Here is a 16,505-nt window from a genome sequence, read left to right on the forward strand (position 1 = left end):
TCTGTGGAAGGCTGGTGGATTCTTTGGAAAACCTGGACAGAGGAGGAACGGGATGGAGTATCCTGCCAGAAGAAGAGTAGTTTGGATTTGATATCCCGCTTTATCACTACCCTAAGGAGTCTCAAAGCGGCTAACATTCTCCTTTCCCCTCCTCCCCCACAACAAACACTCTGAGGTGAGTGGGGCTGAGAGACTTCAGAGAAGTGTGACTAGCCCAAGGTCACCCAGCAGCTGCATGTGGAGGAGCAGGGAATCGAACCCGGTTCACCAGATTACGAGTCCACCGCTCTTAACCACTACACCACCCTGGCTCTCTGTGGACTCTATGCTGGAACACTGAGTAGCAGGTCCTGCTTTGACTTGCTAATGGTGAAGGATGCACTCCAGCTTTCATGTTGCACCTGGTTCTGCCTTCTGATTTTGGTGTGGGCAGGGGCACCAAAGGAGGAGGGGGCGTCAAGCCATTTCCCTGGTCTTAATGACTCTCTTGAAGCTGCTATATTCATCCCACTGGGGGAGGATGTGGGGCAGATGGGAACTGAGGCAATCAACAAAACAAGCAACTTGTTCCACCTGATTGCTGGTAAGTTGGCAACAACAGCAGCAGCAGCAATAACTGAGCACTGGTGCTCAGAATGCCAGAAGTTACTTTGTTGGGCCCCAGTGGAAAGAGGTTTGTGATTTAAGTCCCTGCTATTGCATCCCTGCACCCGAGCCCTGAAGCACGACCCCTCTGAGAAGACCAAGTGCTGTGAGGAATAGCAGGTCGCTGCGCAACAGGACGAACCTCGCCGAGGAGGCATGTCGGAGCATGCCAGACTGTCTGTAACAAGATCTCCTGGTGTTGTTTTGTTTCGTTCTGCTAAAGTTGGCATCTCTCTGGTCCCAGGTCACCCACCCAGAGCTTTCTGGGAGTGACAAGACATAGCCTGGCAGATCAAGTCTGGGCCAGGGGGGTTGTTTCGTAGTTAGTGGTTTAACAAACAAACAAACCCTCAGCACCGTCAACAAACCACCGTTTCCCAGATTTTTAGTGGGTAGCCATGACAGTTTGAAGTGGTATGATACGACTTCAAATCTATAATGCAGACAGGGCCTGACATAGAAGAAGCCCTCCATAAGACTCCCTTCTCAGCAGAGTTAATAAACGGCAGCAGTTCCTATGATTCTTTCTGTTGGGGATATTTCAGACAGAAATTCCCAGGTGTCAAAAAAGGTTATTTACTGTGGTCCGTGTTTTGTTAGCCTCCAAATGGAAAACGAGCTTGCAGACCTAACATATATATGCCCAGCTTGCAGACCTAACATATAGAATAAGAGAACAAGAAGAACATACATTTGGAGAAGATTGGAAAATGTTTATTGAATATGGGGGGCGGGGGGGGGGCGGGCGGATTTTGTGCACTTGAAAACGTTGGCAGCATTAAGATAAATCCAAACAGTGCAAATAAGTTTTGATGGATGTACTAATGGGATACTGAATGGTTTCATTTATGTAAAATATGCAGGTATTTGTGGTATGCAAAATGAACCACGGAAAGAGAAGAATTGATATTTTAAGGATGTTTCAATGAGTATTCAAAATTGTAAAACAGAAAATTTAATAAAAATTACACACACACACACACACACACACACACACACACACACACAGTGTGACATCATAGAGCTTTAAGTGTCTGGTGCGAATGGCGCCCGAGTCATCACCATGCCCCTGTTGTAAAAATAAGGACCATTTCTCCAGCTGCCCACAAGATGGTGCTCTGAGTACAAGTGAGGAGGAGTTGCTTAAGAGCAAAACCCGGTTTCTAGATGGGTTGGTGGTGTTAGCCTATTGTGATGAGGATGGTCTTGCAGCACCAGAAAGACCAGCACATTTATTATGCAATAAACCTGTGCATCAGAGCCCACCGTCAAGTTGCATGAAGAGTTACCCACAGTTGGCAGGTGGATATACAGAACCATAGAATTGTGGGCTTGGAAGGGACCCTGAGGATCATTTGGTCTGACCCCCTGCAACGCACAAATAGGCAGCCATAGGGATCAAACCTGCAACCTTGGTGTTACCAGCACCACGCTCTTACCAACTGAGTGATATATAAAATATGTGCACCTAATTCAGGATCTCAGAGTTGAAGCCCGGTCAGAGCAGACACATTGAAGTTAACAGACAGGACTAACTGAGGTTCATGCATTTCAACAACTTAACTGGATACGACCCCCAACAATAAGCCTCAGAGATGTCATGTGTGGGCGTGACACTCAACGGCGCATCATGTTTTGTTTAACGACAGCAGCAGAACTCGTAATCCCTTTCTTTTCAAGATTTAGATAACCTGGTTAAGCTTTAGATGAGCTGTCAAGAGTCTTTAATTTCTCCCGGCTTTGGTCTGGTTCGAAGCTCTTTCTCTGCTCTGCATTATGCTGTGACTCCCTTCACCCGTTCCTGATTTTATTGTATTTAAAGCTGGTTTTTATTGCATTTTAATGTGCTGTTTTTTTATATTGTGATACTCTTTGAGGGCTGCTTTTATGGCTGAAAAGCTGCATATAAATGACTTTATAAGTGAGCAAAAGCAATCAGTAAGATCCACATATACTGTAGTTGCTTTGGAAGATGATAATCAGGCACCCGCACAACATGACCAGTCAAATGAAGCTGATGTTGAAGAACCATTGCTTCAAAACTGGTGATCTTTGCTTCTTCCAGTACACTGCTATTAGTTCACCTGTCTTCTGTGATAGGAATTTTGAGGTCTTAGATATATGGTAATGTTCATAACCGCACGTACATAGATCAGCACAGGAAGACCGACCTGAAGCTATTTTGATTCTTAAACTGAGCAAATGTTTTCTCTGCAATGTCAAAGTGGAAAAGCCTCCCCATTGTCTTTTCCTTCACAAATCCTGTCTTAAGGGTATGTCTGTGTTTGAATAGGTTGTGAGCCTGTGACATGGCCCAGGAACTAAGTATTTGTCATTACAAAAGAGTGGCCAGGCTCCCCAGGCAATCCAATCAAGTAACCTGCCAGACAGGAGATAAACAAGGACAGGAGAAAAACAACATTCAAATTTCTGTTTAGACTGCCTTTTCTGTGATGTATGTATGATGTTTCTGGGGGTGGTCTTGATCTACAGGGTGGCAATTTCAAAAGTCTTTATAAGGCCTTGCGGCCATTTTTCTGGGTCTTTCTTCTCTCCTGCGGGTGAAGGGGAGACCCTGTGGCAACAGATCAGTAAAAATCAAGCTTACTAGCTGTTTTGCTTCTCAATATTCTCTGGTTGGCCTCTGTTATTCTCTCCTACCAATAGGGAACCTATGTAAGGACTCTATATGGGCTCTTGGATACCCCATAAGGGAAAAGGGCAATTTTTGTTTACAACACTTCCCAAGTGATGTGTAAAAATTTTCAGAGACACCCTTGATGGATTCTTTTGAGGAGTTGGAGATGGCGTTTATAAGTGGTCCATGTTTCACAAGCATACAGTAAGGTTGGTAGTACAATAGTTTCGTAAACAAGCATTTTGGTTTCCCTGCAAATGTCTCGGTCCTCAAACACTCTACACTTCAATCGGGAGAAAGCCGCACTCCGAGCGCTCAGAGGAAAATCTCTCTTCTTGAGCCATGCTTCTGGAGAGGGTGGTTGTTTTCTCCCAATGCATGGAACAAGCTTCAGAGGAGAGATCTTATTTAGAATTGCAGCCGGGGGAAGAAAGTGTTAAAATGCCCCTTGATGTCTAAGAGATCCATATTGTTGTTGTTGTTTAGTCGTGTCCGACTCTTCGTGACCCCATGGACCAGAGCACGCCAGGCACTCCTGTCTTCCACTGCCTCCTACAGTTTGGTCAAACTCATCCTGGTAGCTTCGAGAACACTGTCCAACCATCTCGTCCTCTGTCGTCTCCTTCTCCTTGTGCCCTCCATCTTTCCCAACATCAGGGTCTTTTCCAGGGAGTCTTCTCTTCTCATGAGGTGGCCAAAGTATTGGAGCCTCAGCTTCAGGATCTGTCCTTCCAGTGAGCACTCGGGGCTGTTTTCCTTCAAAATGGATACATTTGTTCTTCTTGCAGTCCATGGGACTCTCAAGAGTCTCCTCCAGCACCATAATTCAAAAGCATCAATTTTTCGACAATCACCCTTCTTTATGGTCCCATATTACCTGCAAGAAACTGCCTCGCCCCTAGTTATACCACCGGTGCAACATCCGGTCAAAATGCTGACCCATGCCAAATTTCCTCTTCCAGTCCCACCCCTATTAAGGTTGGCACTATTCCATCACCTTATGAAGGACCCCTGGAAAAGAAGCTCAAAACAGACCCAACCCATCTGTATAAAACTTGCTTCTGGGAATGCTCACGGAGAGATGGATCTTATCAGCCTTTGAATGTATTCCGCTAATCTACATTAATGATTACCCTTGTCAGCCAAGAATCCGGTTAAGTTTTCAAGGGAAGGCAAACTCACTGCTGTTTACAACTCTCCCAGCCTCATTTGCAATGCTAAAAGGCAGCTGGGCAGGTAATTAAACGATCCGTCTTCCCTCCGAGGCGCATCAGTGTTGTTACGGGTGGGAGGTGTCAGGTATGAAAGAGGGGGAAGCTGGGCTGTTAATATTATATCTTTGCCTTCATGAGATCCGGTCTAGTGGTGCGGCTACCATATTACTAGGTAGGTGTTAGAAGAAAAACTGCTCCCTTTCCTTTATGGGTTATTCTGGAGCTCGTATAGAGTCCTTAAGTGGGTTCCCTATTGGTAGGAGAAAATAACAGAGGCCAACCAGAGTATATTGAGAAGCAAAGCGGCTAGTAAGCCTGATCTTTATTCAAGGAACTGTTGCAACAGGGTCCCCACTCACCACATGCAGGAGGGAGGAGAGAACCCAGAACAATGGTGCGCAAGCCCTTATGTAGACTTTTGAAATTGCCCACCCTGTAGCCCAAGACCACCCCCCCAACATTATCCATACATCGCAGAAGGAGGTGGTCTACAGCAGAAATCCTGTCTGCCAGGATACCTGACAATGGTCACTGATTGCATTACCTGGGCAGTCTGGCCATTCTTTTGTGATGGTTAATGTTTTAGTTCCTGAATGCAGGTCACAGGCTCACACTATTCATACACAAATACGCCCTTAAGACAGAATTTGCAAGCAAATGGCATTGGGAAGGCTTTCCCCATTTGCCTTCCTTTCTGCAGAGGAATATTTGAGGTCACTGGGAGAGTCAAAATGGCTTCAGGATTGCTCTCCCATACTATTTCAGACACATGGTTCATATAATTAGATATGTGTGCATTCATGAATATTTATTCTGTATTTGAGACCTTAAAATTCTTATAACACAGGGTTCCACTAGGAACTCATTCACCCAGTCGATCCAAAAGGGGTTGAATTCGCCACCCAGGGCATCAGCTCTGACCCCATCTGCATATTACATTTAAAGCTGTATTATAGAATCGTAGAATTGGCAGGGAACACAAGGGTCATCTAGTTCAACCCCCTGCAACGCAGGAATCTTTTGTCCAGCGTTGGACTCGAATCCACGACCGTGAGATTAAGAGTCTTAGGCTGTATCTAAACTAGGCTGCAACCTGACAATTTGAGTCTAGGTGTCCTGGGTGGGAGGGATGGGTATTCCAGGAGAGTGATTTATACAGCATTATAAAATATAATTGACTTATACGTTTGCCTTCCACAGCTGTCAGCTGCCATTCCAAGCCGGGGAGGTGGGGGCTGGCTGAGCAAAATTGATTCAGAGCCGAGGGTTGGGGGATCGCTCTCTGTCTAAACACTAGATAAGGTTCATTACCGCTTATCCTTTTTCGAAAGCCACCTAAGGGAATGAAAGTCTTTATTACACAAGCTGGTAGCTCGTTTTTCTCCCCTCTGAACATTCGGCTCTGAAATGTCCTTTCTTTTATTTGTGTTCCAGCAAAGAGCATTCACCACACCTGCTTTTCGTTAGAGGTGGTGCCATGGGGGGCCAGGGTAGCTAAGGGCCCCTGCCCCTCAGAGAAGCCGGTTGCCTTCTATCTCCACCCCGTGGCTTGAAGGAAAAGCCACTTTCCCATATAAACCATAACTGAATTGTAAACTACCATGGAGAATAAGGTTATCCATGGCTACTAGCCACAATGGCTAGGTTCTCCTTCCACTGTCAGAGGTGGTTTGTGTCTAAATTGCTGGGAATCACAAGTGGGGAAAGTCAATGGTGTAGGAAGGGGGGTGTGGTGGGTGCAGGCCGCCCCAGGTGTCATCACTGAGGGGGTGACAAAATGGCAAAAATATGTATTTAATTTTATTTTTTTAAAATGGGCTCATGACACTTTATATCATTGCATTTTGTACATTTTGCAATTCTAATTACACTCATTACAAAATAGCTCAAAATTTAAAAAAAAACAGATAAAGGTAAAGGGACCCCTTACCATTAGGTTCAGTCGCGGACAACTCTGGGGTTGCGGTGCTCATCTCGCTTTACTGGCCGAGGGAGCTGGCGTACAGCTTCTGGGTCATGTGGCCAGCATAACTCAGCCGCTTCTGGCGAACCAGAGCAGCGCATGGAAACGCTGTTTACCTTCCCGCCGGAGTGGTACCTATTTATCTACTTGCACTTTGACATGCTTTTGAACTGCTAGGTTGGCAGGAGCAGGGACCAAGCAATGGGAGCTTGCCCCTTCGTGGGGATTCGAACCGCCGACCTTCTGATCGGCAAGTCCTAGGCTCTGTGGTTTAACCCACAGCGCCACCTGCGTCCCTAAAAACAAACAGACATAGAAAGGTAGAAAACTTCTCATTACAAGATAACCCTGTTAGTGATGCTAATTGCTTATGATAATCTTCAGATATTGTATAAATTTACTCCAGTCCTTTTGGAATACTTGGTTTCGGATTTTTCCTGTCAGCTTTGCCAGTTCTGCAAAGTCCTTCATCTTCATCTGCCACTCTTCTTTCATTGGCACAGCAATGTTGCTTTTGAACTCGAGTCCTGCTTCTGAGTTTCCCCAGGCATCTGGTTGGCCACTGTGAGAACAGGATTCTGGACCAGTTGGGCCACTGGCCTGGTCCACCTGACTCTTCCTACGTTATTATGCAGCCACTTCCCCCTCTGGCCTAGGCTGTCATGGCCTAGGCACTCTATGGATTCCAGTCACGCAATGAGACCAGGATAAACTCCGGGAAGCGGTGGCATCAATCTTCTTGCAATAGCAGCTGCTGTTGACAGCCGCCGTTTGACAACATGCGTTGCCATGAATTTTTTATTCCACCTCTCCCCCCACTTTTAGAAAAAAAACCACAAACCTATATTTCACGGGAGAGGAAGAAGAAACTCTGAGGTGAATCATGTCAACGTTACATTTCACCTTCAAGAACAGATCTCCGAGCAAAGGTGCAAAGCCGAGGCTGAATCCCTGCCATCAGATCTGATCTGTCCAAGATGGGTATTGCTCAGGCTGGGTGAGAATCAATATCAGGCTGGCGTGGGAGGCAATAACAGGTCTTTTAGTCTAGCACAGAGGCAGGGAAACTTTTTCCAGCCCCAAGACTACACTCCTTTTGTGGGCGATGTTTCATGGGGGCAGGTTTGACTTTTGTACAGTAGGCTAAAAAGGACCCCTGACCATTAGGTCCAGTTGTGACCAACTCTGGGGTTGCGGCGCTCATCTTGCTTTATTGGCTGAGGGAGCCGGTGTACAGCTTCCGGGTCATGTGGCCAGCATGACTAAGCCGCTTCTGGCAAACCAGAGCAGCACACGGAAACGCCATTTACCTTCCCGCTGGAGCAGTACCTATTTATCTACTTGCACTTTGACATGCTTTCGAACTGCTAGGTTGGCAGGAGCAGGGACCGAGCAACGGGAGCTAGTTTCTACAAATACAGTGGTACCTCAGGTTAAGAACTTAATTCATTCCGGAGGGCCGTTCTTAACCTGAAACTGTTCTTAACCTGAGGTACCACTTTAGCTAATGGGGCCTCCCACGCCTCCACACGATTTCTGTTCTCATCCTGAAGCAAAGTTCTTAACCTGAGGTACTATTTCTGGGTTAGTGGAGTCTGTAACCTGAAGTGTCTGTAACCTGAAGCATCTGTAACCTGAGGTACCACTGTACTCGCAACATACCTTCTCTATTCTCCACCCAGGCAGGCGAGAAGCACTCCTCAGAGTTCAAAGAAACCTTCTGGTCAGTCAAAAAGCACCCTCTGAATTTTGCAATGCTTTTCTGAAACCAAAGGATGTGTACAAAGAGACGTATATTAGTGCAAAGTGCATACAGAAAATACATCTGAGGGCAAACGGTGCGTAAGAATGCCTTCTACTAGGGTTCAAATAGCTTCGGGGAAATGCAAACAGTGCAGATTGTCACAAAGATGGCATGCCAACCCTCCACTCTCTGTCGAGTTGCAGCAAGATTCCAGGAGATTTCCAGGTGCTCACCCAGGATCTGTATTGATAACTGCCGTAGCTAATAATAATAATAATAATAATAATAATAATAATTTATTATTTATACCCCGCCCATCTGGCTGGGCTTCCCTAGCCACTCTGGGCGGCTTCCAACAAAATATTAAAATACCGTAATGCATCAAACATTAAAAGCTTCCCTAAACAGGGCTGCCTTCAGCTAAGAAATATGATTTATTCACATTTTTACGACTGTATCTAGATGAAGAGAATACAAATCTTACAGCATGGTCATCTCAAGAGGTACTTGTTCCTCATTGCAGTGCAGCCCTGGAGTCCAGCCTGCTAGAAGACGGATCTCCCAGCACACCTCTCTCACACACCCCATCACCCTGACAACCTCTGTCTGCCCAGTCCCCAAGCTACTGAAGGTAATGGGACCCTTTATATGTCCAGCTGTTCTTGGTCAACAAATTGTCCCTGTTTTTGTGTGTTGAATATATGCTATATGGTCATTTATGGACCTAATAGGTATCTAAAGCCATTTGCACATGCAGAATGTAGACACCCTATATACAGAAATGAGCAAACCAGCGATATTTTAGGGAGCAGGCTAGCAGGCGGGGGCCATTACTTACATCATAGGAGCCTACACAACACAAAACACTGTTGCTGTAGGTAGGTTTTATTTTATTTGTGTTTTTATCTTATATTTTGGAAAAGTACATCCAGTTCCCCCCCTTTAATTTTTTGGGGGCCCCCCAAGAGAGCGGGGCCCTAAGCTATAGCTTGTTTAGCTTATACGTAAATCTGGCATTGGGCTTGGCTTATCTGCAGTTAGCTGTGTGATGCTACTTGGGCTTGTGGTCCAAAACTGAACGCAGCAACAGTGCTTGGCTTGCTTTTAATTAACCAAACTTTTTTCTTACTTCATGAAATTTATGAGCTTGCTCAAAGTTTAGCTCTTTACTGAATATAGAGATTATGGTGAGTTTGCCCCTCCCGGAAAACCGTAACATCGTATGAGAGGGAATGGATATGAAGATCCGCACAATTTTTCCTGTGAAACTCAAAATAAAAAAAAAAAAAATCTCAGATCTGTGCACAAGAGGGGTGCATTTGGACATAGGATATTCATCCATTCCAAGCTGGTGTGGTGTAGCGGTTAGAGGGTCAGACTAGGACCCAGGAGACCAGGGTTCAAAAACCTCACTCAGCCATGAAGCTCACCTTGGGCCAGTCACTGACTCTTAGCCTAGCCTTCCTCACAGGGTTGTTGTGGTGATTGAAAGATGAAGGGGAGCACCCTGTACGCCACCTTTTGCTCCCTGAAGAAAAAGGTGAGTTATAAATGCAATACATAAAGGTAAAGGTAAAGGGACCACTGACCATTAGGTCCAGTCATGGCCGACTCTGGGGTTGCGGCGCTCATCTCGCTTTATTGGTCATGTGGCCAGCAGGACTAAGCCGCTTCTGGCGAACCAGAGCAGTGCACGGAAACGCCGTTTACCTCCCCGCCAGAGTGGTACCTATTTATCTACTTGCACTTTGACGTGCTTTCGAACTGCTAGGTTGGCAGGCGCAGGGACCGAACAATGGGAGCTCGTGGGGATTCGAACCGCTGACCTTCTGATCGGCAAGTTCTAGGCTCTGTGGTTTAACCCACAGCGCCACCCGCCTCCCAATGCAATACATAAAACACAATAGTCCGGAGGGCACTGGGTTTGAAAAGGTTGGACAATAGTGTTTAATACAGGATGAGATAATTTCCTGGGAACATGGTGACCTTAAAGAGCTCATCTTCGCCGCTTCCCTTCAACAGCTTTAGGTTTGCTTGGTGTGGGTTGCTGTTGTTTTTAGCTCACCTTCTCACTTAAATCATCCTCTTCCAAGTCACAGCTGCTCTCTCTCTCTGTGTGAAAAAATAGAATAGTGAAAATAAAATTAGATCTGGCCGCTGACGACTTTAAAAAAAAAAAAAAAGAATGCCAGCATCACATACTTTGAGTGTAGGAGGTGAGAAAGGAAGGCTTGAGAGCAAACAAGTCTGTGTTTGGGATTGTCTGGGAGAAGAAGGGAATTAGAAAGCGTGATGACTTTAAGAAATATGGGTGGTGGCAAAGTCTTGGGTAGTGACTGGCTGAGCTGCTGTGACATCACAAGAAGACGAGGATATATATATATTCTATTTTACAATTTAGAATATTCATTTATACAATCTTAAAATACCAGTGACTTCCATGAAGGCAGCTTTTAATGTTTGATGTATTAGGGTATTTTGTTGGAAGCCACCCAGAGTGGCTGGGGAAGCCTAGCCAGATGGGCGCGGTATAAATAATAAATTATTATTATTATTATTATTATTATTATTATTATTATTATTATTCTCTTTCCATGGTTCACTTTACATAGTATACATTTCTGCATATTTTATATAATCCAAACCATTCAGTATTCCATTACTGTATTACATCTATAAAACTTATTTACACTGTTAATAAATTAATAAATAATTAATAATAATAATAATAATAATAATAATAATAATAATAATAATAATAATAATTTATACCCCGCGCATCTGGCTGGGTTTCCCTAGCCACTTTGGGTGGTTCCCAACAGAATATTAAAAGCATGATAAAACATCAAACATTAAAAACTTCACTAAACAGGGCTGCCTTAAGATGTCTTCTAAAAGTCAGGTAGTTGTTTATTTCCTTGACATCTGATGGGAAGGCGTTCCACAGGGCGGGTGCCACTACCGAGAAGGCCCTCTGCCTGGTTCCTTGTAACCTCACTTCTCGCAGTGAGGGAACCGCCAGAAGGCCCTCGGAGCGGGACCTCAGTGTCCGGGTTGAACGGGGGGGGGGGGGGGAGACGCATTATCTTAATGCTGCTAACATTTTCAAGTGTACACAATTCCCCCCCATATATTCAACCAACATTTTCCAATAATCTTCAAACGAATGTTTTTCTTGTTCTCTTATTCTGTATGTTATCCGCAAGCTGCACATATTCCAATCAGTTTAAGTTGCCATTCTTCTTTGGTTGGGACCTCACATTCCACCTCTAGCCCTATGATTCCTTTGCTCATTTGGGATTATGGCCGAGTGAACAATGCAGCCATCCCCTGGAGATGAAAGCCACACGCACACATGCAAACACAAACACTTTAATCCTCAAATATGGGCGACAGAGAACAAGTGTATCCGAAGGAACATTTTGTGCGGTCTATTTCCTGTTTATCACACTAATGGTGCCATATGGAGTTTATTCTGTCATTCTGGACTATATTAAACACGGCAGCTGTGGCTAAAACTCACTTGAAAAATTCCCCTTGGAGGTCTGGCAACCAGATCATAGAATCAGAGTTGGAAGGGATACCAAGGGTCATCTAGTCCAACCCCTACAATGCAGGAACTCTGCCCACCTTGAACCACCAACCTTCTTGTTCACAACCAGATGTACAGACCCATTGCACCACAGGACTGCCTTGCTGCCTTCTGCTTTCAACAGTTTGGAAAACCAGGAGGCCGTCTGTCAGACGAAAAGTGGGTGGTGATGTCGCCTGAAGGTTTTGGAAGCCTTGGCTTCAAAGACCGACTGTGAGTCGTACACCTGTGAGCTCCATCTTTGTCTTTTTTTTCAAAAGATATTTATTAAAGTTTTTAAAATATAACAATAATAAAAAAAAGAAACAAAATACAAAATACAACATAAAAACAGTTAAAAAACAAATAATTTTCCATAACATATCTTCCTTACGCTTATTTCCCCAGACCTCCTCATACCTCCCTTCTTTGTATTCCACTTCAATTTGTTAGTTCAGCAAATCCTTACCATTAAGCTTTTACCCATTTATAAACCTTTTTTTTTCCGTATCTCCTAAAGCATTACAGCTGGAAACCCCTTAGTTTCTATCCAACATCCTTCTAACATTCATTAATTTTACAATATTTCTGTAAATAGTCTTTAAATTTCTTCCAGTCTTCTTTCACCAACTCTTCTCCCTGGTCTCGGAGAGCTCCATCCTTGTCAGACCTGACTCGTAGTCCAGTGGTGGAGCATTTGTTGTACATACAGAAGGTCTCAGGATCAATCTTCAAGCAGAAGATCCCTGCTTGAAACCTTGGAGAGCTGTTGCCAGCCAGTGTAGACAATACAGAGCTCGATTACTGAGCTCGATCCTGACTCTGGCTCAGCCCTTGGTCCCGCAAGCAAGGTGACAAGGTGTCTTAATGGCAAGCATGGTTTGTGTCTCAAAGTGTCAGAGTGCCAGGCTTCAGGGAAACGGCAGCCTCCCTCCCTTTGGCCGTGGATAAGCAGAACAAAGCAAAAATACAGTGGTACCTCGGGTTACATATGCTTCAGGTTACACACTCCGCTAACCCAGAAATAGTGCTTCAGGTTAAGAACTTTGCTTCAGGATAAGAACAGAAATCGGGCTCCGGCGGCACGGCAGCAGCAGGAGGCCCCATTAGCTAAAGTGGTGCTTCAGGTTAAGAACAGTTTCAGGTTAAGAACGGACCTCCAGAATGAATTAAGTACTTAACCAGAGGTACCACTGTAGTCTCTTAGCATTTAAAGAGATTTTAATGATCGAAGAGAAAGAACAAAGAGTCCATTCTCGGAGTAAAGGTGCTCCCAATTAAGGTTTCCACCCACTCCCCCCCTCGATTCACCCTTGCCTCTTCCTTGTCTTGCAACTTGATCTTGCAACCACTGTGCCTTCTGTGCAGCTACCTTATCTAATCTCCGTGACCTTGGACTGATCAGCTAGACACTTTCCAGTGAACCAGAGTCTCTCCCGGTTCTTCTAGCTGTTCACCACCCAGTTCTTCCCAACTTTTGTCTTCTGACCTATGTCCTTCTGCGAACCACTGTTCGAAATCTATACTGTCCCACTGCTCCTGATCAGGATCATCTGTGCAGCCCTCCTCAGAGGGACCATGAAGCCCCTCCATATATTTTCTTGTTCTCTTCACACAAGTCTGGCAGGAACACTTCCCACGCTCCCAGCAAAAGTGTCTTTTTACTCTCTCCTCTAAAGGTGCCTCCTGGCAGGTTTGCAAGCTGCATTCCCACCCCCAAAACTTGGCAATCTCCACCGCCATAACTTGACGCCGGAGGGTAAACAACATTGAGATGCAAAGGCAAAAAATGGAGCGAGGTTCTGCAGGCATGGTGGGATCCAAGACTCCATTAGCACCCCATTCCCTGGACGCATTTCCTTCACCCCATTGTCAGCTCGACATCCTTGTTTTGTTTTGTACATGAGGCTACTTTCTGCATGCACTCACACATGGCCATAGTTCCATATCAGAGCACCTGCTTTGCATGCAGAAGGTTCCCAGCTTCAATCTCTAGTTAGGAGTGCGGAAGACCTCTGGTCTGAAATCCTGGAAAGCTGCTGCCAGTCAGTGCAGGCAATATTGAGTTAGGTGGACTAACAGTCTGAGCCTGGAGAAGGCACCTTCCTATTTTCCTTTGAGAAGGGCCATACTTGCATGGCAGAGGATCTGTTATTCATGCAGAAGGTCCCAGGTTCAATCCCCAAAATCTCCGGGCAGGACTGGAAATGTCTCTTGCCTAAAACCATGGAGGACCACTGCCAGTCAGTGCGGAGAATGCCAAGCTAGTTGGACAGTGTGCTGGTCCCGGGGGGTTACCGTGCGGCATGGTCCGAGTCCAGTCCGAGGCTGTTGTATGGAGGCTGTCCGTCAAAGCTGAAGCTGGGTCCAAGGCAGGGAGTTGGGTGGGGTCAGAAACTCTGGCAGAAGAGTTCCTGCAGGCAGGAACAGGCTACCAACAATGTTGCTCCCACAACCTGGGACTGGGGCTGGCTGGCTTTTATCTGCCCCGAGGCATAGGGCGGCCCCGGTTCACAGGTGACTCGCCTCTCCTGGCCTGGAGGCAAGCACTCCTCCTGCAGGAACTTAGTTCCCTCTGCCTCTCTGCCCTGAGCCTCTGCAGCCCAGGAGAGGCTGGAGGGTTACGGGACACAGAGGCAACCTCAGCTTCCCCTGACGGGGCTGAGAGTGGAACACCTGCAGGCAATGGGTCCTCCATCACCTCAGGAGCCAGAGCAGATTCAGCTGGTGCCTGCACCTGAGGATCCAGCACAGGTGAGGGCCCTTCAGGCTCAAGCCCCAGCCCCGGCTCAGCTGGTCCTGGAGGTGGGGACTCCTGTGCAGGCTGGGATTCCTCAGGTTCAGCCTCTGAATCCGATTCCCAGGCCATCACAGACAGCTTCTGTGCTACCAAATATAACAGGTCTTTCCAAGAATGTCAGGACAAAAGGAATGAGGAGGTGGAAGGGGAACCAAAACAGTTTTATTAACAAATAAACAGCAGGCATGCAAAGCATAAAATAAAACATACCCGACAGGGGCTACCCAATCTCCCCTTCAGCTGCCCGGAGCCCCAGGTAGAGCAGCAGGAGAAAGACCCCGACCGTCAGTCTCCCAGCATCAGGTCCTTTGATCTGGGTAGAAGCTCTCTGGGCTCTTCCCACCTATGGCTTTTATAGCCTGCCTTGATGTAATCAAGTGCACCTGGCATTGCTCATGATTAGCCCAGGACCCTGAGATGGAATTAATACAGAGCGGCTGAGAGTCTCCCACTACCTGCAGCCGGGCATCCAGCCGGCACCTGCAACACAGAAGAGCCCAAGAAACTCCCGACAGGTGTGTGAAACACAAGAATCCAGCAGACCTCAAACTGCGGGTGTCAAAGGGAAAGGGACATGCCACCTAACTCCTCGAAATACAATTGTCTTAGCATTTCCACTATAGCTTCCTAGGTCCCTGTGTTCTCTCTCCTCCTCCAACCCAGTCTCAAGCCAGAATTATTATCAGAGTTCAGGGTCACATTCCAGCCAGGCAAAAACACTCAACTCTATCTTATAATCAATTTCATTTGGATGTCTATTTGGACACCCATCTGGCACCCAGTTTGTTTTGCCACAGCCTGATGATGACTTGGTAACAGAGAGGCGGGCTCTTTCATTGGTGGCGCCATTGCTATGGAATGCCCTCCCAGCTGAAATGCAAAAAGCCTCATCAGTATTGGCATTCCACCGGCCCTTAAAGACACACCTGCTTATTTCCTTCTCTCCTGACTTGAATCTTTAGCTGTGATTCCTGCATTGCAGGGAGTTGAACTCGATTTGGGTCCCTCACAGCTCAACCGTTCCACTATTCTGTCTCCCGCTTTGTTTGTTAACTGTTACACAGTTTTAATGGACATGTTTTAATTGTGGAAGTTGTAAAGTAGTTTATTTTACGAGATATTTTATTTACGGGTAGCTGTATTTTCAGAACTGATTTTATCCTTGTTAGTTGGCTTTTATTTGTTTGTGAACTGCTGTGATATTTCTTCATGACATGAAAGGCAGCAAATAAATTCTAACAGTAGTAATAGTAGTAGTAATAATAATAGTTTAAATTTGGATTGTTGGATTAGTCTTACTGTTAATGCAAGTTGATGTTAAGGCAAACATAACTGACCAGTTATGCAAGTGCATTTTGCAATTTTATAATCTGTGTGACTTGGTTGCTCAGTCTTTTTACATGATCTTTTAGGTGCTGTGGTCTTTTAGGTCTTGTGACTTTGTTGTTATTTTTATTGATTACAGTCTAGTAATGATTTGTTGTAATCGTCGAGGGTGAATTTCTGTTTCTTATTTGCTGGTATTTTGAGAGTCAATGTTCTTGTGCAATATTATATTTGAAATGAATTGTTGAATGTTACTTTATTTGATGTGAGTTTATTTTAAAGCCATGTGACTTATTTGCTTTGGATTGGATTGTTATCAGATGTGTGACCTTCGTTTGTATATTTTGCGGCTTCAACGGCTCGTACGCTGCCTTGTGTACAGCAACATGGAAAGGCAGCGTGCGAATTAAATGTGAAATGAAAATGAAATGCTGGTCTATTTGTTTTCTTTCTGCAATATGTATACTTGAGTTCATAATGGCCTGGCTTGATGGCACTGTGTTTAGTAAGTGGTGCTGACTGGGGAGGGGAGGGGGGGTGAGAAGCAGCTCTTGCCAATGATTGGCTAATGTCGGGGGAGAGCGAGAGAGTCAATGAAACTGCC

General features: G+C 45.5%; 1 protein-coding gene across 1 annotated transcript in view; it reads right to left on the reverse strand.

Annotated features, from left to right (window-relative positions):
- The window catches only part of AURKAIP1 (aurora kinase A interacting protein 1), a 155,656-nt gene that overhangs the window by 79,939 nt on the left and 59,212 nt on the right, over nt 1-16,505 (reverse strand). The gene's annotated exons all lie outside the window — the stretch shown is intronic.

Source organism: Podarcis liolepis (assembly GCF_965112155.1).
Source record: "Podarcis liolepis genome assembly, chromosome: 7".
NCBI lineage: Eukaryota > Metazoa > Chordata > Lepidosauria > Squamata > Lacertidae > Podarcis > Podarcis liolepis.